The sequence below is a fragment of the Dermacentor albipictus genome, chromosome 4 (assembly GCF_038994185.2).
Source record: "Dermacentor albipictus isolate Rhodes 1998 colony chromosome 4, USDA_Dalb.pri_finalv2, whole genome shotgun sequence".
Classification (NCBI taxonomy): Eukaryota; Metazoa; Arthropoda; class Arachnida; order Ixodida; family Ixodidae; genus Dermacentor; species Dermacentor albipictus.
Genome location: NC_091824.1, coordinates 71,277,767 through 71,303,520, shown reverse-complemented (window position 1 = coordinate 71,303,520; position 25,754 = coordinate 71,277,767). Strand labels below are relative to the sequence as shown.

At 45.7% G+C, this 25,754-nt stretch overlaps 1 long non-coding RNA gene across 5 annotated transcripts in view; it reads right to left on the bottom strand.

Annotated features, from left to right (window-relative positions):
* Positions 1–25,754, bottom strand: part of LOC135902085 (uncharacterized) — a 414,660-nt gene that overhangs the window by 103,050 nt on the left and 285,856 nt on the right. For 2 of the 5 annotated variants that reach the window (XR_010564395.1, XR_010564396.1), the window contains one exon: positions 6,513–7,155. The exons of 2 other annotated variants lie outside the window; for them this stretch is intronic. This is a non-coding gene — a long non-coding RNA (uncharacterized lncRNA). Of the gene's footprint in view, positions 1–741; positions 789–6,512; positions 7,156–25,754 lie in introns of those variants that run through there. One more of the 5 variants, XR_011514281.1, reaches the window with a different exon arrangement.

Below are 25,754 nucleotides of genomic sequence, written 5' to 3'. Positions count from 1 at the left end.
CTTTTCCCGGAACAAGAGTCTTCTTGACTTAACAGCTACAATGGTCAAGTTTTCTTTTAATTACGAAATAAAGTTACCGCACCAGACCGACCACATAGCTCTAATTCCAGAAAACAGCTTTCCGTCACTTGCTGACATGTGTCTCTGACTGAAAATCAAAACTTTCTTTATCGTCGACTGAAGTTCCGGGTTTATTTTGTTCCACCGTAATAAAAAAAAAACTCTGCCGTTCAATATCCGGAGAATATATAAACTCGTCCTACTGTATAGCCGAAAGTCTGAACGCTACGGTAATCCACAAATAACGGAAAGTGCAAAACGGGCTGGAAGGGTTAAAAACCTTATAACACGGCAGGACCCAGCCAGAACAAGTACGAGTACAATCCTATCCCGCAGGCATATAAGATGCGCTAGCCAAGTTTAATATCATAGCTGAAAGGTCGATGACTGACAAGTTTTTTAAAGGCTGTACAACTACCAAGCAGCGCTTACAGAGGCGGGAGGTGAACATTATATCTTGTGCGTGTTTTGGAATCGTTAGTCTTTATTGTTTCTTCGTTTTCATGCCCCAAGGCAATAGCAGCCCGTCTCAAGACCTGCGCATCTACGAGTTTGCGCTACCATGTATTATATATATATATATATATATATAGTCCTGAGGCATCGTCACTGAAATGGAGCAAATCTTGTTTATTTCATTTTCTTCTTATAATTTTTTTCTTGCTCGCCTTGCGCCGCACTCGAAGGCCAGGCAGCTTGAGAGTCTCATTTGTAGGCCAGCGTCATACCTGGAAAGCGGACGCCCCAAAGTCGTATCCATTGCAATCCCATTTTTTGTTGGGAATATGTTACGATGTCCCTGGTTTGCTCACGAATAGAAGAAAATATGCGAATATCCAAGGCGGTTACTGCAGTGTCCGACGTCACCCTTGAAAAGTGGCTGCTTGTTTCTCATGTCTTAGGAGCTCCTGTACTAAACTGTTGTTTTTTTTTCGAGCGTTTTTACATTGCTTAGGTTTACGATGTCCCTTGTTGGACTAAAGATCATGAAAAACGTTCATTTCTGCTTGAGGCACTTGCGACGAGGTCATGCCGCGGAAAAAGCAAATATATATATGGGTGTAGAGGAGACAGACCGAACCACGTGGACAAGTGATAGCTTTGAAGAGCACTAAGTGGAGGGACAGAAAAATGCCAACAAGGCGCACACTATTCGGCTTATGTGTCCAGGCAAATCAAGCGCGAAGTTTACTTATTTCTTCAGTTGAAAATATCGATTCAAATTCCAAACAAGTGTGCAAACGCTCAGTTCGTCTAAAATAGTTATAGCAGCTTGCACTACACACAAAAAAATAGGCACCCCTGAAAACTGAGGGTCCTATTCAGATTTCACGCCTAACACCTGCAAGCTCACACTTGTACACATAACCCACTTGCAGGCCTTGTAACTCTTGTAACTAAGCTCTCGCTTAGTTACAAGGGCTCTCGCCCTTGTAACTAAGCTCTCGCAAACGCGACCTTACTTGCTCGCGTGGACAAATGCACAACCAGCTACGCCTCTCTTGATGCCAACATGTGAGCTGAATTTAGGTACGATTTCGTCATGCATGGCCCGAAACATTGATAATCGAATGATGGCTTTTTTTTCTCTGCACAGCAACATCAATGTAACGTAAGCGGGTGGTATGGCTGCTAAGTTATAATCGATATTGCTAAAACATGTTTTCGTTATATGCGATTAAGTATGTGACCAGCTGTGACCAGCTGTGACCAACATTAAAGGTGTTTCACGTCAAAAAAATAAAAACGACTGAACTGCATACTGTTTCGTCCATGTGACACAAATCCATAACTTATGACGCTTGTTCAATGGATATGACATTATATTGCTTAGCCCGAGGTCGCGGTTTCAAGTGCCGGCCGTGGTGCACACTTTCCAATGCAGACAACAATCACGAACTCTCGTGCATGGTGCTGTGGGTGCTCGTTAAAAAAGTGCGGGTCATACAAATTATTTAGCCGACACTATGACAAATGCCATAGTTCGGCCGTATCTTTGGGACGTGAAACAGCATAGCCTCATTAAACTTAAAAAATGAGTGCCCACATACTTTGATGCTATCCGTGCAGTGACGTCGCTTCATGGCTCTCTCATCCACAAAAGAAATAATTTCAGTTGCAGCAGCTTCACTGGAAAATTGTTGCATCAGTTACATCAGTGTATCATGATGTCGTGAGTGTGTCGTGATTTCCACATGTGAGGTAGTGCAGATAATATTTATTTAGGCAGAAATGCCCCCCTCCCCGCACCTGAAAAAAAAAATGAATGCAGCAGATCCAACAAGCTGGAATCTATATTCAGCGAAGCTTTGTGTGAGTGCACAAAGAGTTGTAACACGAGTACAATCACATACGCACACAGAAACGCACAAGCGCAGGCGCACAGAAATTATACCGAGTCTTTTGTTAAGTGGAGTTCCTGGGTCGAATCCAATGCTCCTGCCTAAGCACACTGCTCTTCTATACAAATAGGGCGCTGACGTTCACCTGTAGCAGAAATTCTCGAGACGGTGGGAGTGTTGAGGAGGACACAATGAGATGGGCCTTGTTTGTGTCACTAACAACGGGACGAGGCAAATCTAGGGAGGTCGCCTACACGCACGCCTGGCCGCAGTGTATCAACGATCTGAAACGGCATGTTAGATGCCCTAGTCCTTGGCAGCACTGCTTCCTTGCAGCTTTTGGTACGTAAAATACAGCGTTGTCCATTTGTCGTTACTTTACACAAACCACAAGAGAAGAAAGATGAGCACAGCGAAACAAGCTAATGGAAGTTAATGACACCAGCCACGCTAAATGTATGGCTCGCTAAACCAGATTAAATGTTTGACTATACATGAAAGGGGCAAAAAGTAATGAAATATATATATATATATATATATATATATATATATATATATATACGCTGGCATAATTCAAACAGCACAGCCTTCGTGGCTCCGAAAAGAGCCCTAGTTTTACATCGCTAAATCAAAACATTAGGAAGTCGCTATCGGGAGGCTCATCGCCCGAAAGAAAAAGAAATTTGGGTCTAAGGAGTGCCAGGCATGGAGAAGCCAACCAACGCAATGCACGAAATCATCGGCAGCGACGTTGTATAAACGAGACGGTGAGGAAGAAGGTTTCGATGCAGTCGGCATCACTCTTGCCTGTTGAAGGAACGCGGCGCTCGTTGCCGACGTGATTTATGGCAGCCAGCGAAAAAACTCCCCAGCGCCATCTCTTTCCAACTCCCAAGATCGGTGCCTCGGCCGTTCAGACAGATTTCCATAGCGCAACTCGAGTGCATTTGGAATGAGCCTTACATGACAGTAATGAGGTGCGTCATTGGCGAAGTAATATAGCGGGTGCTCTGCGCCGAGGTCTAGCAAGAGTGTTTCCGCATTCGTTCAAGCGGGAGCCGGAAGACGGGATTTTGCTGACGCTGCAGCTTAGTTTACTCGATGGTGGTTTCCTGTTCCCGCCAGCCACCCTTCGGGCCGTAATTTCTGCATAATAGCGTGGTTTAAAGGAAAAGCTATGTATCGTCTTTGTTTGTGCGGGGCTTCCATGAAAGCTTTCTCTAGGGTGCCGCACAAGACCTTCAAGCGCACAATGACTGATACTTGTAATGATAAAGTTGGGCGGGAATATAAATTCTTGTTTATCCCTTCAATGGGGCCGTTGAGGTACTAATAAATAAATAAATAAATAAATAAATAAATAAATAAATAAATAAATCATGTATCAGGGATTGAATATGTAATGTCATTAAAATATTTATAATACTTCGTTATACTCAGGGCTGCCTTTCCAACTGTTGCGTTAAACCTATCTCGTACAGCATGTAATTGTGCAGCATCTACATTGTGCATTACGTCAGTATGTGATCATCTTCTTTTATTCCATATGAGCAGTTATCGTTTGCAACGGCATTTCCGACGACCGCACAATGGCGGGTAGGACCCGGACACGATAAATTATTAACGATGTGAACTGAATTAGGTTATGGGTTTTATTACGTGTCAATACGACGACTTGATTACGAGGCACGCCGTAGTGGGGGACTGCGGATTAATTTTTACCGGCAGGCGATTTTGAACCTGCTCCAGTGCATGAGACACAGGCGTCTTTGCATTCCGCCCTCATCGCAATGCCATGACCAAGATTTGATCCCGCGACATTGTGTGTAGTAGCGATGAGCGATGCGACATAAATGGCAAGTTAGGTTAAAAATTAAATTATGAGATTTTACATGCCAGAACCACGATCTCATTATCAGGCACGCCGTAGTGGGTGACTCCAAAAATTTGGACCAGCTGGAGGTCTTTAACGGGCACTTAAATATAAGTCCACGGGTGTTTTCGCATTTCGCCCCCATCAAAATACGGCCGCCGTGGCCGGGATTTGATACCACGAACTCGTGCATAGCAGCCCAACACCATACATACTAAGCAACCACGGCGGGTGACAAGTAAAATTATGGCATGGTTGTGAAATGCATCTGAACTCACTAGACACATCGTGGGTCATGCGTTCAATGGTAGAGCCTACATCTAGACGAGCGTATCGCGGTTCAACTAGTCACATTGCACGGTGACCATAAACTGACACGTCAAAGAATATCAGTGGGCTAATTTCGCACACGAATTACGACTACGTTCTCTTTTTATCCCCTTACCTTAAGATGCTCTGCTCATACGGTTAGCGGTGGCAACTAGCTGCATTGTTCATGATATACGTTACGTCAGTAAGGGTGTATGGGTAGCGCCCACTTATGGAGGCTTGATCGCAGAAAAATAATTTCGTGCAAGCATATACTGTGCGACATGGGCTAAATGGGAGATCTCAGGCCCCGCTGGCGGCGTTGCGACACCGCGAGAGAGCCACGTGCTGCAATGATGGTGTTACATCTTAGGGAAACACGTCACTCGCGGCCTTTAATGAATTTGTCTTTCGTGGTGCACACTAACAACTACCGAGTTCACAATCGCTCGCATAGACCATACTGGCAAAGTGCAGGCCTTAAAAGATAACACAATTTATGCAGATTGAACGCACATTTTGGGATTTATTTAAGGTGATACTATATAGAGAAGCGGTTCAATAAATCTCATAGAATGGAATTCTAAGCCTGCAGCTATAGTTAATACTGTGCCAAGCAACGTGCAACCTCACGACATGTTTTGGGGCATGCACCACACAGGTCACGTTTTCACTGCAAGCAAAGTTTCTTTTGATGCACGATATCAGCTGTGCCTAAATGGGAACAGCAAATCAGGCATGTCCACACTGTGGGGTGTCGACGTGGCAATGAGGAAAAAAAGGAATTAATAGGAACCTAAAACTTGAACTCCCACAGCCTTGTTCAAAATTGGGAACTGTCAAGTTGTCAAAATTGGCAACGTCAAGTTGAACTATTTTTTTAGCTTCGTCAGCTTGTAATTTGTTTTCTTCTGGATTATTTTCCACCAGTTGAGATTCTGTTTCGACCTGTTCAACAGGTGTTCTTGACAGGACAGTACTGTAGATATTATGCCCACAGCACATCGCAATGCCCGAACTATCTCTAATCATTAAAAGAAATTGAATCGTCATTCGCCGCAGTCAAGGAGGTTCCCTCTGAAAATAAAGCAGAACCCAAGCCTTGTTTTCATGTCTTGTTGAATCATTACTGCTACACGAAACTTTCTGAGCATTTTAGGAACTAGCCACGGCACTAAATATCTCGCATATTTGGTACACGAACACACGAAAACAGTATCGTACAGACCTTCTCACACCTGCAGCCAACAGCTACACATAGTGCGCAAGATAACGTGACATTGCGCCAGTAGAGCTGCTCCGCCGTCTCTTCGTACGCTCAATAAATATTCTAATGAGGTATTCTATACATTCACCCCAATTTATTAGCAGCGTGACACCGAAGGAATGTTCACAGTACTTTGAAAACGAGAACTTTTTTTTACAATCCGTTATATTCACAAATAGGGAAAGGAAGGCATTGCGGTACAAGCTTGACAATTGCTCACAATACGTGCCAATCATCGCAATGCACGTACGAAAGTACCATTCTGTCAGAACGCCCCTAAGCTTCTGCACACCGGCTGCGGAGACAATACGTCAGCACCATTACCTCGCGTCGCAAAGCTTTCGTACCATTAGTCCTGACAGGCTACGTTAAAGTCGAACATTGTATCTCTCAGCAGGAAAGAAAACCGGAGGCAAAATCAGCCAGCACAAAATTAGCCGCAGATCTAACGCTATATGTGAGACACTGTTTCTCACATCGGTGTCGATAAAGAACATACGAGAAAAACAGCCGCTACAGACAACGGGTGGTACTCTCCACAGGAAGATGTGAAAAAGAAGGAGACAAACAAACGAAAAAAATACCCCGCAGTATAAAGAATGAGACGCGGCTGTGTGTGTGTTGGGGGGGGGGGGGTTCGTGCTATCGGGGGCACACGCAACGGTCTTGAACCGAGTGCAAGCTCGTGCTGCCTCTGCTTTGCTCCGGTTTACCCGGCTATATTGCGAGTGCTAATAGCGATCGATGCGCTCAACCATCGATCAGGAAGATAAAATTAGTGCTGACCTAGTGCCGCTGGGATGCGGCCAAAATTTGACGAGAATACAAACCCCCACTCCTCAGCCAATGCCGAACCAGCGGTGTTTGTTTTGGCAGCAGCCATGCACATTTTCTTTCTTTCTTGCCTTCTGCGGCCTCATCTCAACTCCACCACTCCTCTCAACCTTATGGTACTGCATCTTTGTTAGAGACACTCGTTGTCTTCCGTTGTCCCGTTCTTTCACCAATCCTTGTTCTTTTATTTTTTTTTCTGTCCCCATGCTGCACCGTTGATCCTCCTTAGCTCTGCGCCCCTTTCCGGTACAGGCCTATCTCCTTGAGCGCGTCCTGCAGGTGCCTTTCAGAGTTGCTTCTGTTTTGCCGCAGACATTGCGCTGTTCTTTCTGCACGTCTTCCGAGAGGACATGTCTAGAGCCGCGAAGACAGGTCCGGGACATGTGTGGTGTGAGTGCCCTTCGCCAAAAAGGAACTGCCTGCCGATAAAATGGGCGCTTTGACGCTGATTTCCCCAGGTGTGCGGGCCCCTGATGTGGAAAAAGTAAAGGGACGAATGAATGAGCAGGGTTCTGTAGCCCCGTTTCAGCCCACGCAACAAAATAAAATGCGCTACAGCATCTATTTCTATAATTAATAAATCTGGTATGGTGGCTATACTATGAGTTACGTGAGAATGTGATCGGCAAATTCTTTTTGTAAACACTATAGAAATCCAACGAATACAGGGCACACGAAGAGCTGGCGATGCGTACATATGGTTGAGCTTAGCTCGGTTCGGACTACAGTCATCCGAAAACGCAGCTGTGCAAGTTGTCATATGATGTAGAGGCTACTACATTATCTGTAAGGTAACACTTTGCCTGCAGACTCTTCCGAATATGCTCCGCCATTTTTAGCGTGAATTTTAAATCTTGTTTGTCACATTTCTATTTGAATGCAGGCTTTCGTAATGTCCAGATTATTCAACTTGATCAATACATTTGCCCCATTTTTATATCGTCTATAATATTTTTAGGAATAGAAACACCGAAGTCCAATCTTCAAAAATGAAGCTGAAATACATTCATCACTACATCATTTAGGCGAACACTTAATGCAGTTTTAAGCACAGTTTTGAGACAACTTGCGATTCCTCACGGTAGATTATGCAATTTCAGTCCCTTGTCTAACAAGTGCCCTGTTGAAAGCTTGCACAAGGATCACCTCTCACGTGAAATATCACTGCCTCAAAGAGATAACTGTAATAAACTAAATGCTTCTGATCTAGTTTTGGATAGAGCGCCCGCCTCTCTCTTTAGACTTAGTTTGGTGCCATGCAAGATCTACTGACACAGCTATACCTGTCCACATTTTTCTGAATTCTGGCATGAGGCAAGTTCTGTTGACAAGGCTATGTCGGCTCACCTTTCTTCAATGGCACGCTGTAACGGGCTCTCAGTGGCACCAAATGCACGCTCGGTAAGGCGCGACAGACAATTTTCTTCCCGGTATCATTGAATGTCTTCGGAAACATGCAGATGTTTCATTTTAAAAACAGCCACACCTTCGTTCATGAATATGTTATTGAGCGTTCGTCATTTTTTTTGCTGCTTTAGTGTAGCCATTACGCAAAACACGACCAGCTTGCACTGGCTTCCCACTACGAGGGAGCTTACATATGTATCTTCATGAACTTGCATATTACACATACACGCAGGCATTTGATTAATCTATTTCTGTTTGTAAATATAATTTTGTAGTTGTATTAACCACTCCGCTTATCTCAGTTGACCTGGTGAACGTACCAGGGCATTTACAATCCCATTTTAAGCTCTAGCACAGATTGGATATGAGACATATCTAAGTTTTGTTCCAAGCAGCTAGTAAATGCACATATTCAGCAATCTTGAAGTCAATCCGCCTCGAACATTCACCATTCCAGATACCGCGTAGCAACATGGCTGTCCGAGCAGGAAGGGCTAGTAATTTTTTGCAGACATACTGTTTCGCTAACATGCTGTACTATCAGCAGGGTATAACAAGGGCTTCAGCAGTTCAACACGCTTGCTTTGAAGCTGGAGGAGATGTGCCCCTAATCCTAAAAAAAAATATAATCTCATAGTATGCAGTACGAAGCAGAGAGAACGTGAAGGCGCTGGCACAAAGCCATTTCTTAACTATACAGTTCTCCGAGTTTTGACTTACATGTTTGTACGTACACATACCGTAGACGACATGTCTACGTGCCTTTGTAGAACAACCACAGCGAATTAAACAAGCTTATCAAGCACCCGTGAAGGTAGTGGTAATCTAGGTGCTGCCGACGAGCGCGGTGTGATACGCTGCTTGACTCGCATGATACATCCTCGCTGTCGCGCCCGTCAAGAGAGGATGTTTTATGTTTGAAGCGCCGCAGCAAAACCTTGCGCATTCATAGACGTTCCCCACATGAGTGACGTGGCCACAGAAAAGCACGACTTTGTCGTCCCACGACGAGCCCTCAGCGCTTAAAAGGGTGGATTTGTCGCCCACTTAAATGGCGCCTAATTTACCCACAGATGATCAATTGAAGTCTGCATCTCACACCAATGCATTTGGGACTACGTCGCTTCAAGCGCATGAAATCTCAAAATACCTAGCTAGAGCTCTGCAGTAAAAGAATCAAAATAAGAAACAAATATAAACTCTTGAGGACGAGTCCTCTTGCTTTCAAGAACGAACTGGCGTTACCCCATTACGAGCAGCACTAATCGAAATGCACGCGGGAAAGTTCCATCGCCGTGATAGTAAACCAGGCTTGACTCCTTGGGCGCTTCTAAAGAGAAAGGATCAGTATATTATAGAACACAGCAAATACCGCCAATAATTTCCAGGAAACCCTTTAAGCCCATAGAACCATTGATGTCTTTTGAGAAGCACACCGCTTGCTATGGATATACTTTAACTCTCAAGACACCGCGCAATTACTACGGCGAAACTAAGAAAGACCATTACCGAGTGAAGAGGCGCCGCCTCGGCGTGGTATCATCATGTTGTTTTCCCAGCCATTTCCAATGCCTTCCAGCTATGACTGTTTCAGTCTCCGTTGTTTCGGTTTTCTTGCCAAAGGCGGAAGAGCTCGAATGAGCGGGAAGTGTTTGCCTGTTACAGGCTGAAGAAGGGTAAGGGCGCGAAATGGGAAGTAATTGAAACCTCCATCCTATCACTTCCAGTTGCAACAGTGCCCGGCATTGATACCCGAATTTATCTGCCACTCTATTCTCAACTGCAACTTTCCTTAATTGGAGTCTTGCTTACGTGATCAACACCGCAGGGACACACGTGCGAACCTCCGTCTGCAATCCGGGAAGAACGACATAAAGCAACCAAAGTCATTTACTAATGACAGAAAAAAAAAATAAGGAACATCATGTGCTAGGGCTGCAAGAAGGGCAGATATAATGTTACGTATAAGAGGCACCGTCTACACTCAGTGCACGTATGTAACCCGCATGCAAGCAGAAGAACTTGAGAGGCAAATGCAAGCAATCAATGTTACCGTTTCGCATCGCCAATACTCTGCGCAGTTTCCGTCATGGCAATTGCCTTCAAGTCACTTAGTTAAAACGCAGCCTCCTAGCGACCACGGGCCCTTGATTGTACGATATTTAAGCCGCATTTGTAAGCTGCGGGAAATTCCCCAATCGGCGTCCTTAACAGTTTATCAAACTTGGCAGTAGCAGTGCCTGGCGGGCCAGTGGGTGCTGCGTTTTCGAACGCACAGTTTTGAAGTTAATAATGGGCACATATCGTGCTTTAGGCCTTTGTTCTACACGCTCTGCAGTGATTCGGCCCGGTGGCACGTTAACCAGAATATGTGTCGCTCATCGCTGAAACCAAAAGCAGTGCACTACAGCCCCCCTTAAAACCCCCCCAGCGCCGACACCCAACAATGTGACGAACAATAAACGTGAATAAAGACGCTCCTTAGGCTATGCAAGAAACAGACAACTGACAAATTCAAGGCATTTCAAAGATAATTGATAACGTGATCTCTCCTCTCAAATTTTAGCGCAAAATATGGTGCTATTTCTAAGTACTAATTTAACGACAGGTCCCGACTGCGTCCTGTTCATTCATGAACGCTATACGATCTGAATTTGTGTAGCACAATGCACACTTTCACTCTATACCTTCATGATCAATCAGTTCTATGTACAGAAGGTCCGCAATGGCTGTACATTTAAGGCTTGAACAACTTAATTAAACATATAGAAGACTGTGCAGAAAATATATCTGATGTCTCTCCTTATGAACCTCACGGCGCAATCTCTACAATCAACAAATCGTCAGTCAGAGCTTACAGCCAATATTAAAATAGTAAAAGCAGCCAAAAAAGCAGTGAAATCAAGAGTGGAAGTATTCGTGAGTGATTAAATGACATGCAAGAAAATTCGAACACACTTGATCGCGTCGAGGAAAACAAGGCCGGCCTTCCGAAGACCACGGAAAGACCAGCAACGCAGCACGATTATGGGCCGTCGTGCCTCGACGAAGTTGATCACTCAAGGCGAAATAATCCCTTCTTTCGGACTATCCTCCATTGTTGTAAATCCTGGACGCAATCAGAAGCACAAGGTGAGGGACTGCCAAGCGAAATAATTGTTAGGATTTATAACCATGCTCTTGAACGTGCGCATCGCCAGTGGCTATAAGCCGAACAAGAGTAGTCCTTTATTAGTGAAGTTTGGGAGCTACAAAATAAGACAACAAGCGCGTTCTTCACGTGCGAAACCGAATGAACAAGAGATAAGCGTTAGAGAGGATTTTTATCCATCCGCAGATTATAGACGTAAAAATGCCACAATGAGTTGGCTAAAAACTAACCCTAGCAAAGGCACGACCAATTTACGATTAAAAAAAATCTTCATGAACAAAAAACAATATTTGATGTATTGACGCATATAACTGTTTAACGCACATATGTTTGACATATATAATATATAAAAACATATAACGCATATATGTTTGACGCATATAACTGAAGCGGCGATAAAACATGCATCCGAATAAACTGTTATCCACCTAACGTGCAGTTCATGGCATGTACAACCAAACAGCAGTTCAGCCCCGTGTACCCCAAATGTCGGTACATAGAGGCGCGCGTGGATAATTAGATATATATCGTAACTTATGACTGTCCTAATCTCAACTATCAGAAGCATAATTGATAAACGCGATGCCACTCATCTCCGCTATTGACGGTTGCAGCGTGGATGCCCCGGTGCTGACGGAACTCTGGTTCCATTCCGAAACTTGACACAGTCAAGTATTTCCACACATGAATCGTTTTGTACTCTACTAATGCGATTCATTTCACGGGCCAGGCGGCGCCGTACACCAGGCTGTTCTAAAGAAATTTCATCTAATCTCATCGAAATAACAACCAATCTTGAGCGTCTACAGGTTACGATTAAGTTTAATAATCAGGAAATTGCTGTCAAGGTTTGTTACTGCCCTCACTACAGCTGTGAATTCGCTCACCAACTGCATGATGCTATTAACGTAGTCGCATCGAAATATCCAAGCTTGCCACCACGCTCACTTGGTGACAGAGAAGCGCATGACAGTTCGCTTCTCTGCTTAATAAACCTAATTCTTTCCTCACGCGAGATTTTATAGACCTGTGTTCCATACTTACCCTAATCAAGTAATTAGGCAACCTTGTAGGAGAACCGTATTGGTATCCAACACATAAGATCTAGCGCTGTCTTCTTGACCTGATCCTACCTCTAACATTTTGTACTTGTCTGGTTTAAGCAATCAATCACTATTTACACTTGACCTTAACGTTTTGCAACCTCGAAATTTTGAACAGGTAAAACTTATTAGAGACTGCAAAAACAAATTTGATGGCATTAACCGAGAGCTTGCCGTATTGTTGATACTTTCGCTTAAAGTTTCGATGAGCAGTGAGCGGGCTACATGGTGCATGTTTAAGTCCAAAGCCACTGAATTGACAAACAAATAAATTCATCTTCGCTGCATTACCCCCATTGGAACGCCCCAGGGGAATACTCCTGAAATGGTTAAGAAATAAAGAGTGTTGCCTTTACAAGAATGCTCGTATGCGCTCTAACACTGTGCGCTACCACACATGTAATATTGCTCAGCAGCGGAAAGGCCTTTTCCTTACAGAACACATGGCTATTTATGCTGAAATGTAAGTCCTATAGGCTCTGGTTTGTTTTAAATACAGATGTCAATACCACAGCAAGTTTTGTCGATGGAACTATTATTTTCGACCAATTAAGAGTTTTTGCACACCTTTTCCGAGTGCTCTAATTCATGACGATAGGTGACTTAAGACAATGATTACGTTTTAATACATCCTATAATCATAAACTGTAGTGGTGATAAAAATTATTCTGAAATTTCAAATTCTAATCTTCTCCTGGTTGTGATCACCTTAATAGCAAGGTTTGAAAGAACACAGCTATATAATTATTCATTTTACCCTTTAATAAAGATATCGCAGCAGTCACTTCATTTCCTGCAGACTAGAAGTTCGGGAAGATGGTACAACTGGAAAAATATGGTAATATGATCATCCCTTTAAACAAGAGACCTATTTCACTTACATGTATACCATGCGAAACATTAGAACACATCCTCTTTTCAAGCCTTGCTAACTTTCTCTAACTTTTTATTTCTTTTCAAAATTCGCATAATATAAAACTCATCTTACAAGCTTTTATGCCCTAAATCGGCTGTACGCATTCTTTGTGTGCTTCCCACGAGGTAGCCCTTTCATTAGCGCCCGCCCAGACGATGACGGGGCCCAACACCGACTGTGACGCGCAACCAAAGAAGCTCACTTCGATGTGACAAGGTCACTGCACTCCGTGGAAGCTGTAACGACCGCGAAAGCCAGTCTCCTTGCCCTGACAACCCGACCATTGCGGAGAGCCCACTAATTCATGCAAAGGGCCAACGTGGAGAACTTCCGTTGAAACTGTGTCGACTTCAGTTTCCCAAATTGCCAGGCGATTGCCTTGTATGCGGGGGCGATCACGCAACATTGGAGGCGGAGTCTCGTGGAACGTTGCGATATCATGGGCGGCATTTTGTTAACGGTTTGACGATTATTACTGGCCGAGACATGGTCATCAGATTCCCACGCCTAGTCACCTAGGGAAGACGACCGTTTTAAAAGCGGACTCCTATGGCGCAGTGAGTGTGTCTTGACGTGTGCTGACGTTCCCTGATGTATGTGAAGACCTGTAGTGAGCTGATACATTTAAAGTGCTCTTACATGGAGTGGGCTTCAATATTTTTAGCCAGTCTAAACAACGTAACATAAGCCTTTCATTTCGGTCCTACTCCCGGACGTACTCATTCCTGCGCCAGGAAGATTCACAGCCTAAACGCTACTACGCGCCGCAATCAATGCTGTATTAATAAATTGAGCGCCATTCTTGATCATTCTCCTTTATTTCACTGTGCATATTTAGACTTTCCGTAGGCATTTAATAAGGTATACCAGTAGACTATAATAGGACAAAATGCAGTGCCTTCGCACCGATTCTAAACTGCCAACTTGGCTCCCTTTCTGTCTGACTAACGATTCACAGTTCGTTGCAGCTAATGACACATGCTCTGAAGAGACTGCCGTACGATCTGGAGTACCTCAAGGTAATAGCACTAGACCTCTTATTTTCCTTGCTCAAATTAATGAATTACCCGCATGTGTCTCCTCTGATATTAATCTTTTTGCCGACGACTACCTAATTCACCGCGACGTAACGTGCGCAGAAGACATAAATACTCTTTGGTCTGACCTTGACGCTGTTAACGACTGGTGCATACATAATACCTCCTGCATGGATCTCAATATTACCAAATGTAAACACATGCGTATATGAAGAAGATCACACATAGCACCCAAATATTTATGCAGACTCTAAGACTTTTTAGTGTCTGCTTATTCTTATAAATACCTCATTATTCACATTACAAATACCCTTGCTTCGGCCGTGCGCATCTTTCATAATAAAACGGGCTAATAGAATGCTAAAATACTTCTGTCGCAACACCTCACGAGCATCATTTTCGCCAAAACTTGAAAACAACACTGGTTCGCTCAAAATTTGAATATGCTCTTTCAGTATGGCACGCATATTACAGAAAATTATTCCACTCAATATAAATGGCACACAATAAGTTTGACCGCTTCCTCCTTGGTAATTACAACTGAGCAGCTGGCATAACTGACGTGAAAAGAAAAAAAAAGCCTCGACTTTCCAATTTCAGTATTCCACAGTAAAATACTTTGAGCATTTTCCACCCGCTGCATCAACATCCCCAACTCCAAAACCAGCTTACTTTGCCCCCGCATTTTGTTTCGACTCGATTAACCGCCCCCATAAAGCTGGCACAATCCTGTGCAAAACTAACGCTATCTTAGAGTCCTCCATGCCCCGCACTTCCAAAGAATGAAATCGCCATCCCGCAGATACAGTCACTATCAAGGACTATCATCTCATCAAAAAACGCCTTAGATTACATTGTATAACTACAAAGCCTACTGTATCTTTCTTCAGTCACGTACAGTTATGCCTTTCTTTTCTAAAACTGGTACAACGCAGCAAAGAAAAGAAGAAACAAGCCGAGCCGGCCAGATGACAGTATCATCTGGCCGACTCGGCTTGTTTCTTCCTATGTTGCGCTGTACCAGTTTTAGAACGCAATACCAACTTGCCCATGCCTCAACCCTTAGGCCTTTATTACCGTTTTTCGTTTTTACCCCTACAGTCTCCAAAACATATAGCCATGAGGGTATAAATAAATAAATAAATAAATAAATAAATAAATAAATAAATAAATAAATAAATAAATAAATAAATAAATAAATAAATAAATAAATAAATAAATAAATAAATAAATAATGTTTCTTTCCGTCACACATGTGTGGTACCCATGTAAGAACCATGCGCAAAAGTGGGATTAAGTTTTCCTCAGAGTGAGCGTTATACCTAAAAACAGCTGGTTTTCTTGTGTTTACGCTGGCTTCTGTGCCATTTTATTTTAGGTTATTGCGGCTACTGCAGCTTAAAATCAAGGGCGGAGTTCATTCCTTCGCTTTATTGTCGGAGGGCTCTAGACACTAGAGAGAGCACCCATCACGCCTGTCTACAAAGTGACATGTCAAGACACAAGGGACAAATGGCAAACGGCTGTGCATGAATATGAGTTACTCTGCAAGACGTCGCACAATCTAGATCTGTCCCTGAAGAAGAGACTGATCAGATCTACGGTTATCTTGAGAAAACAAGAGAGAAAATAAAAAAGCCCGGAAGAACAAGGAAGTTTGACACGAACATATGTTTATATACAGGCCTCTAGAGGTGTTGTGTAAGGGGCTAGAGTACATTTAAGGATAATAATACAGAATAATTAAAATACATATGTGAATACATATACAAAAAATACCGTGTAAGAATAGCGCTAACATACAGTAATATGGTGTTACAATTGTACAATGGACAAACCGAATGCTTTTGAACGCGAGAGGTCACTGAACGATGAACTTTCACACAGTAAAATATAATCACTAGAGCTACCGGGCGAGTGGGACATATTTGCTTATCAAGACAGTAATAAAGGAATAGTAGCACATTAATAACGGGAAAAGAAAGAAAAGATAGCAGGTGAGGTTAGGTATTGGCCTCGAGCTCCACCACTGGAAAAGCTGGCGCCACCGTCGGCGTGACGTGCTATTACGGATCACGTGGACATAGCGGCCGCGTCGGCTGCTTCGGGAGCGCCGAAGCGACCTGAAAACGAGAGTTTAAATTCCCTCGCACGCTGCGGTCCTCATTTAGTAGCGAGATTTTCCCGCTTCGTGTGTCTCCTTTACAACGCTTGAAAGCACTACAATAGGTAGTGGCTGCCTTTGAAGGCGCGCAACATGGTAGGCTACTGCTCGGTGCCGCAGTGCCGGACTTACACAACGGAGGCCGCTGTCAGCCTTATTCACACGTAGCCGCAGGACAAGAAGCTGCGTGAAGCTTGGCTCGCGAAACATAAAACCGGCAAACGGTCATCGGCTACAACTCGGGTATGCAGCAAGCACAGACGCGAGAAAGATTTCTGCTACGCCACCGGGTATGCCATGTTCGGAAAACGTGCACTGAGACGCTCGCCCGAGTCCGCTGCCCGATTAATGTCATTACGGTTTGGTCTATGAACTTGTCGATGCTATAGATACTGGCAAGTTCACTGGAGTGGAAAGGAAGCGGTAAGAAGCACATTAAAGAAAGCATGGCATATGGTCATGTTTGTGTTATGGATTAATGCACTGGATTACCAAAAAAGAAGCAGCGGAAAATGGCACGCTGAGAACGGCGATAAACATACAGTGCGGCGCAACTCGAGAATATTGAAAAGTCCAAGAATTTAGAAGAAAAAAACATTGAGTCATCGCAAAGGCGCATCACAGTCCCCGTAGGCGTCGAAGCCTCTACAATGAAATTATTTTTGAATAGCTCTGATAGCGCTCACGCACCAATGGTTGCTTGTATACTGTCAAATGCTCATATTCTGAGGCCTAAAGCTCATGGCACGGTGCGAAAACGCGCACACGGTGAAAGCAAAACAGTACGCGGACAAGCATGCAGACGCGCAGTGGGTCGCTGCGAATCTGTGCGATCGCTGCATTGAGGCTTCTTTCTATCAGGCTCCATTTAGTTATACAAACACTATAAGGACACATTTCACATACTCTGCTCTCAGCGCTTGCCTACCTTTCACGCAAGAAGCCGGTTCGGGCGACTCCATCGCGGCGACCGCGCGCAGTGGCGTTCACTGTACGTATTCGGTAAAGAGACATAGCGTCTGAAAAACGATTCTGTGCTTTCAGTTTGCCCAAGATTATTATTTAGACAGTAAAAATCTTCTCTCGTTTCAAAAGTACTTACAGAAATATCTGGGAGAGCTCGCGCGTGGTGTTTACAATGAGCGCTGACAGCAAAACCTATGAGGAGCGCGCCACGTGATCCCTCATACTACGCCAGTGAGGTGCTTCCGATAGATGGCAACTCCGTAACTCTTCGCCGCCAATAGTGTGAAAACTGCGTTGTTATAAGACGCCGGAAATTTTCTTGATCGCTCTCATAAGCGATGGCGTTAGGAATGTCCTTCCAAAGGCGAATGGCTCTTGTAAGAGCGGAGTAGTTAAATGAATAATTCTTTCTGCAGATGCGCATCAAACTGAACCGGCTGTATATGGGTTGTGACCTGTAATGAGGAGTTTCAAGAGACAGAAATGATGGCGCTGTATTATGAACTTATTTATATATGGCAAGCTGCCCTGCCACTTCCCTCCCGACCATCTAAAGAAAGCATTTCCTTCTCTAGTTTTTTTTTAACACTCCTCTATCAATCACGAGCATCTGCCAAAATTTAGACTACTCCCGGGGGTAGCGGTCGATTCTGAGAGAGATCATTCAGCCTGGGATCAATTACATCTATATTATATGCAGGCCTGCAAATTATTTTTATGCATATTAGACGTGTGTGTAACACTTTTTAGCACCTTATCTTAAGCTTACTTTTAAGAATAGTAATAGTTATAGTAATTTTACTGACAATACAGTATCCCCTTTACGCGTATACTTTGCTGTCAAATGCTTTGCAGCAACCTTAATTTCAGATTAGGTTTAATAATAATCGGAGTTGTACTGACTCATGAGATATTCCCTTTGCGAACACGCTCGCTTTCGTACACATAGGTGATGACAAATGTTCTATGACAACAAAAATATAGGCGCTGTTGAAAGCGATGTCCAAGCCAATGAAGTCACGGAACACAGCCTTCCACCATAACCATTTCCCGATAAAATGAAAATACCGGGGAATAATAATCGCTACTGTTATTCTATTTACCATCAAGAATGCTTTCAACTCGGACACTACATTTATTTTTCAGCATGACTATTCATTTCTAAACGCAAGTGCCCCTAACTCGGTCAATTAATAAACCACTTGCTTCCCAGCTTGTCATTCTCCTCCCACGATCAGTGTGGGCGAGATACCCTGCGTTTGAGATTCTGTTCCTGCATACGGAATAATAATAGAGGACCAGTAGCACTGGTGATAGTGTCACACTTTTAATCAAATATGACATTCAATTCTGCCTCCTAATGTTAACAAAAAGGAATGTCGCAATGGGAGGCCTAATATTTTGACGACGATTATCCCGAATTTTTCCCATTACTGAATACTGCATCGTGATAGTCGATTGTGGTTATTGTAAACCGATTTGTGAAAAGGTAAATACAGATCAATTCACTGTCAACATCCAACCAGCAAGCCTCGGTAATACACTTTCACAACTTTGATAAAGGTATCTATTGCTCTCATGTAGTTTGCTACCTTTGTTACATGAATAATTGCACAATTCGATTTCCAAAATGATTGTTTTGTGTTCCACATGTAAAACTCTAGTTTTCATGCTCGCACTGCAAAAAAAAAAAATTAATAGAGTCGTCATCGATTTAAATGTAGAAAGTCGTAGAGGAAATTCCTAGATATTGAAAGTCCTGATGACGATGATGATGGTGGCGATGTACTGAGCAATAAAGAACGCCTATTTGTCCATATATTGTGGACTGCCATTTTTTTATGGCATTGTATTTAATGTATCTGAGGGTTCCCTTCTTGTGAATGCAAACACGTATTTTCAAACCATGGGTTGCGACACCCAAATCATAGAGCTCGTTCGGGGACCTCGCAAATGCTGGTCTTCTTCAGACAGTCACTCTGTGGCGTAGACTCCTGCCCTCTCGCCTCCCACTTGAATTCTGACCATGCCTTCTAACAGAATATAATGTGGCCCCGTTCACTCACGACAGAGCATCGTCATTCTTTACGTAGAAAAAGGTTTCATGCACTGAAGAAAATATTTGCACAAACGGGATTATTTACTTGAATCCCACACAGTTCCCTACTTAAATGAAATACTGCCTCCCTTAGAACAATGCAACCTACCTCTTAAGCAAAGCCGTAGCTACAGCTGTTCAAATATAGAAGATAACTAAACGACGTTCAAAGAGACGCCATCAGTCGAAAGATTGGTGAGGATGAATCACCTCCTGACAGTGGGCGAACGGCCTTTTCTTGGTAAGAAGGAGAAGTAAAAGTGAACCGGAAAAGAAGCAAGAAGCACCAGGTGGTGTTCGGTTAATGTAACGTATGGCGACGATACTTCAAGTTCGACAAACCACCGGGCACCCCTAGAAAAATCCCAGCGAGAGAGAGAGAGAAACAACTTTATTGAGCCGAGCTCGACATCTTCTTAGACGCGGTTGATGGAAGTGGTTCCCTCTTCACGGGACCCATATGCTTCCCTAGCCGCCTGGCCCCTGGAGATCAGGACGAGCTGGTCTTCCAGGGCGGTGCTGGTTAGCAAGGTCTCCCATCGCTCGGTAAGGGTGGATGAGGCATGGGGTAGGGTAGTGGGGCAGTTAAGAGGTGGGGGGATCGCCTTGATGAAATTGCATACTCCAATGACGTGTTGGAGCGTGCCTAAATGAGTTTTGCAGAACTTACAATCCTTCTCGTACCTCTCCGGGTACATCTTGTTTAGAAGGTAAGGGTGCGGGAACGATCCTGCCTGTATTTGCCTGTAGATCGCTTGCTGTTCTCTGCTAAGCGATTTGTGAGGATCGGGGTAACGGCGCCTCTCCGTCTTATAATGGTTCGTAATGTCTCTGTAAGTAAATATGGACTGTGGCTCATCTTCCTTAACCCGGTGTTCCATCTCTCGGGCGAACTGGTGGGCAAGTTCGTTGCCCTCCAGCCCAGAGTGAGCCGGTGTCCATATTAACTCAACTTTCCTTTCAGGTATGTCGCGTTTCCTTTGGAGAATATCTAGTGCCGCAAGAGACACCCACCCCTTCCTGTAGTTGTTATACGCCTTTTGCGAGTCGGTGACAATTCTTCCCACCTTGGGCTGCGTGAGTGCTAGCGCTATAGCGGCCTCTTCTGCCACCTCTGGAAAAGACGTCTTGATGGAGGCGCAGGTTACGAGCACATCCCGCGTCGTAACTGACAGCGTTGCTTTCGATGAAAACTTGGGTAGCGAAGCGTCTGTGAAGAGAGTGACCCCCTCTTCCTCTTCTACTATTTGACCCAAAGTCTCCGTCAAGGCCGCTATACGAGCTGCTCTGCGGCCGTCGTTACGACCCGACCTCATGTTTCTAGGCAGTGGCTTACTGTGGATTTTATGCACCCACAACCTGGGTAACGGCCCCGTTTCCTTCCGCTCTGCCTCTTGCCAGCCCAACTTGGCAAGAACGCGACGTCCCGCCGACGTCTGACTGAGCCGAACTCTTTGATTAGATAGATGAGCTTCTATTAGCTCTTCGACGACGTTGTGCTTGGCCATGCCGAGAAGCTTGTCGGTCGAAGAATGCTTCGGAATGCCCAGCGCCAACTTGGTTGCCTTTCGTATAATGACGTTCAACTGGTCCCTGTCTTTTTTCAGTAACTTGAGGTACGGCGCCGCGTAAACGATGCGCGACGTCAAGAAGGCCTGGACGAGCGTCAGTACATCGTCCTCCTTCAATCCCCTTTGTCTGTTTGTGACTCTTCTGATCATGTTCGAAATTTGTTCCGTTGAAACTTTGATTTTGTCGATCGACGCTCCCGCCTTGCCATTGTTCTGGAAGATGACACCCAGGATACGTGCTTGCGTGGTTGGTGTTATGGTCGTCCCGTCGATGGTGATGCGTACGTTCTCTTGGTCTCCTTTCTTTCTTCTTGGCTTGATGACGAGTAACTCGGACTTCTGTGGCGAGCAACTGAGGCCGCACGATTTAGCGAACTCGTGCACGGTCTTTGCCACTCTCTGAAGGGTCTCCTCCATCCAACTCACCGACCCTGCCCTCGACGTCCATACAGTGATATCGTCTGCATAGAGAGCGTGATCTATGCCCTCTATGTCTTGAAGCAAAGTCAGGAGAGGGAGGAGTGCCAGGTTGAAGAGGAGCGGCGAAAGAACCGATCCTTGCGGAGTGCCTCTGTCTCCCAGGGCTATCGGTTCCGACTTCTCCTCTCCAATTTTGATGGTTGCCGTTCTATTGGTTAAGAAATCCTGCACATATTTGAATGTCCGCTTTCCGCATCCCGTTTGGTGCAGGTTACGAAGAATACTTTCGTGTGCGACGTTATCGAAGGCCCCCTTGAGATCGAGCGCCAGGATAGCTCTTGGCGTAGGGGTCTTCGCTTGCTTGATAACCAGCTCGTGTATTTGCACCAAGACGTCTTGCGTGCTCAGGTGCCTCCGGAATCCGTACATGGTCGGTGGCATCTGATCAGTGACATCCAAATGTCTCTGAAGTCTCTTGAACATCATACGCTCGACCACCTTCCCTACACATGACGTGAGGGAGATGGGGCGTAGATTGTCGACGTGGGGTGGTTTCCCTGGCTTGGGAATGAAATGCACCTCCGCTTCTTTCCATTCTTTTGGTAACGAGCCCTTCTCCCAGGACGCGTTGACGAGGTTTAGCAGTTCAGCTCGGCTTTTGTCGCCCATATTTTTTAGCATCTTGTATGTAACGCCGTCAATTCCCGGTGCGCTGCCTTGATTACTTTCATCGATGGCCGCAACCAGCTCCAGTTCGGTGAAGGCTTCGTCCATCTCGACGTTGCTATCGCCTTCATACTCGTGAGTCGGGTTACCGCTCTTCTCCGTCTTGAGGTATTTACTTGTGAGTTCACGAATGAGCTTCTCCCCGTCCCCGTCGTAACTGTTGATCGTTCTTGTGAGGTCTCGGACGCATGCGCTCTTGCTTTTTAATGGATCTATGAGGTGTCGCAACAGCTTCCAAGTCTTCTTCGTAGACAGTGTGCCTTGCAGGTCATCACACATCTTCATCCGGTTTTCCCTGCATAGTTGTTCCGCATACTCGGTCACTTGCTTGTTGAGCGCGTGTACACGTTTGCGAAGCTTCTTGTTATGTCTTTGCCTCTTCCACCTTCGAGTAAGACCGTGCCTGGCCGCCCACATGTGACTAAGCCTGCTGTCTACGAAGGGAATTTGCGTGGTAGTAGTAATCTTCTGCGTAAATTTCTTTACAAATTCGCGTTGCTTTTTGGCCCATGCCTCATACGTCTTGGTGTCTTGGTTTTCGTCCTCGCCTTCACTGTCTGCGCTTCTACGTAACCGGTCCCAGTCTGTAATGTTGGCTTGACCCAGTTTCGCCTTGATGTCAGTCCCCCCGAGGGTTACACAAATTATATCGTGATCCGAGCCAAGATTTTCCCCCGTGTTACGCCAAGTTACGTCGAGGTTCCCCCGAACTAGCGTCAGATCAGGTGTGGTGTCTCTGACCGTGCTAGTGCCTGTCCTGGTTGGTACGCCCGGTTCGTTAACCACCTCCATGTCGTGGTCCTCTATAGCTTTAGCCAATTGGTTTCCTCTTTTGGACGAATATTTATAACCCCACATCGTGTGGACGGCGTTAAAATCTCCTAGCACTAAAATCGGTCTTGTTTTTGCTTCTTTAATGCAGTCCAATATGGTGCCTTCAAAGTCAATGACCCTGCTGGACGGTCGGCAATAAGCATTCAGGACGAAAAAGTTCTTGTCCCCCCCCACTCTTCTGCTGTGAATTTCGATGAGCGTATGTTCGCAGCCTCGCTGAGCGGTCACGTGTTGTGTGGCCGCCACGTTGCTGCGGACCAAGATCGCAGTACCCTTTTCGCTAGGGTCCGTATACGTAATGTATCCCGCGAGCTTGGCCCGGCCGTTGGTCTCTTGTAACGCTATGATATCCGGTTTTTGGTCCAATTTATCAACGAATAGTTGTAACTCCCCTATCTTGTTTCTAATACTCCTACAGTTCCATTGAAATAACACCGCAGTCTCTTTCTGCTTTCCTTTAGTCTTCGTCATTTTCTACTTTTTGAGCGGTAGATTTGCGCACGGAACCAACTTTTCGCGGCCTGACCCGTAGATTAAGCCGTGGTGACTTCATCTTGGCAACGGTGAGATGCTTATTTTTCGCATCCATCGTCATGACTCTAACGGAGAGTTGGCTGCATTTGGCCTCCACATTATCCATTCTTACTGTTAGATTGTTCACTTGCGCAGACATTTGGGAAACTTGGCTGGAGATTTGCGTAAGCATGCTCATGACGGACTCCATTGTCGGAGCGACGGCGGCCTCAGCCTTCTCTTCCTCCATGGCAACCACTGCCGTTTCTGTCTGTGGAGTTTGCGTCACTGACTGCGTCAACGCCGGTGATGTGATCTGCGCCGATGACGTGATCAGCTTCGTCACCGCTGGAGTAGCGCTGGTGGTGTCTCTCTTGGGTACTTTCCTTTTAACTGCAATGACGTCATTATCACTGTTCTTTGTTCTACTGAGCGTCTCGATACGCTCCATCATTGCTTTTATCTGATTGTTTTGGTCCTTGATTTGATTGTTCTGCCTCTCTATCATCTCCTTGAGTTCCAAACAGTGTCTACACTCATTGTCTTTGGAAGGGCGGGAGGGGAGGGGAGGGAAATTGCTATTGTCGAGAGCGACGGGAGACCCCGCTGCCCAGCCCACCTGTTTCTCGGCGCCGTTGCTCCGCCGGGTCTTCGACTTGGACCTCGAACGAGATTTTCGCCTGCGAGCCCCAGCTGCCGATGGTGACCTGGTATCGCTCGTGCTTCTCCCTCGCCTGGTCTGGGAGCGGCTGCGACGCCCGCTCGGTGGCTGCCACGCTGTCTGCTGCCACGCTGGCCCCCTCGGCTGCTGCCGCTGCTGCTGCATCTGTTCTCGTTGCTGACGTTCCCAACGCCGTTTACGAACGACGTATGGCGTCTTGAACCTCGCTGTACACTCCTTGTCCGCGGTGAAGTGGTTGCCCCCGCAGAGGCTGCACTTGGGGTTACTGCAAACATGGCTTTCTTCAGGATTCTTCATGCCGCAACCGCGGCATATCTTGTCTTCGGGGTTAGGACAAACGTCCATCCGGTGACCGAGGCGACCACAACGGTAGCACATATCGATCTGCTTGCGATACAACGAACACTCGACCAGCAGGTTGCCGTATCTGATGTAGTTCGGGACCTTGTCGCCGTCGAATGCGATGACCACCGTTGTCGTCTTGCCGATGCGGTTGGCTTGCATAGCAGTGGGGTTATACTCTTGAACGATGTAGTCGTTGATTTCTTGAATAGTGTCCGTCATCGGGACACCCCTGATGACGCCCTTAACGGTGCCGTGGGGGGCGGTCTCGTAGGCGCTGACTTCGTGTGCCGTGCCGTTGATAGTGAGGCTTCTGACTGCCGAGTAGCGGTCCGCGTTCTCTCGCTTAGGCGTGCTGATAACAACTATGTTTTGCTGTTTGTTCGGGCAAACAACATCTTGCGTCACCTCCTCGCCACTCACATTCGCAGCTGCGACGATGGCTCGGCTGATCTCGAATCTAGATACTTCCCCAATGTCCAGACCTCCCCTGGGACGCATGACGATCTTGATATCTTGCCTCGGCAACACAGGCATCCTCGCTGCCTTGAGTAGCTTGCTCTTGAAATTTTTCCGCTGCGGGCGACGATGCCCGGCAGCCGCCGGCCCCCCGTTGACCGGGGTTAGACTTAGCTTGCTCTCTTGCGCTTGGGTCTTCTTCTCACCGGCGACGCGCCAGCCAAACTTCTCGGAAACTTCATCCGGCATTATTTCTTCACCGTCCGCTTCCACACGCATAGCGGACGCCATTTTCTTGAAGCACGTCGCCTCTAGGTCCCCGGCAAGGTCGATGGCCCCGCCGGACCACGCCTATGCACGGCCGCTAGGTCCTGCTTTCTTCAGGCTTAGCTCGCAGCGACACTGTGCTCGTAGAAAAAATCCTCCTAAATCGGAGAGAAATGGTTTCGCACCTCAGATTTCGGTATCCACACGGTCCTTGTAACTTCACGGATGCCGTTGTGTGAGACCTTGCATGAGCTGGGGCGAATTACCGGGCCTTTTGCCGAAAAATCGAGTAGCACATGTGAGACACGTGATAGGGCACAAACGCAGCTCTCCTTCTTTACTCCCTATGACAGATGACCATGCGGCGATTAGACTCCCGGTGTTCTAATCCTGTGGCCTAGAGACGCACGCTG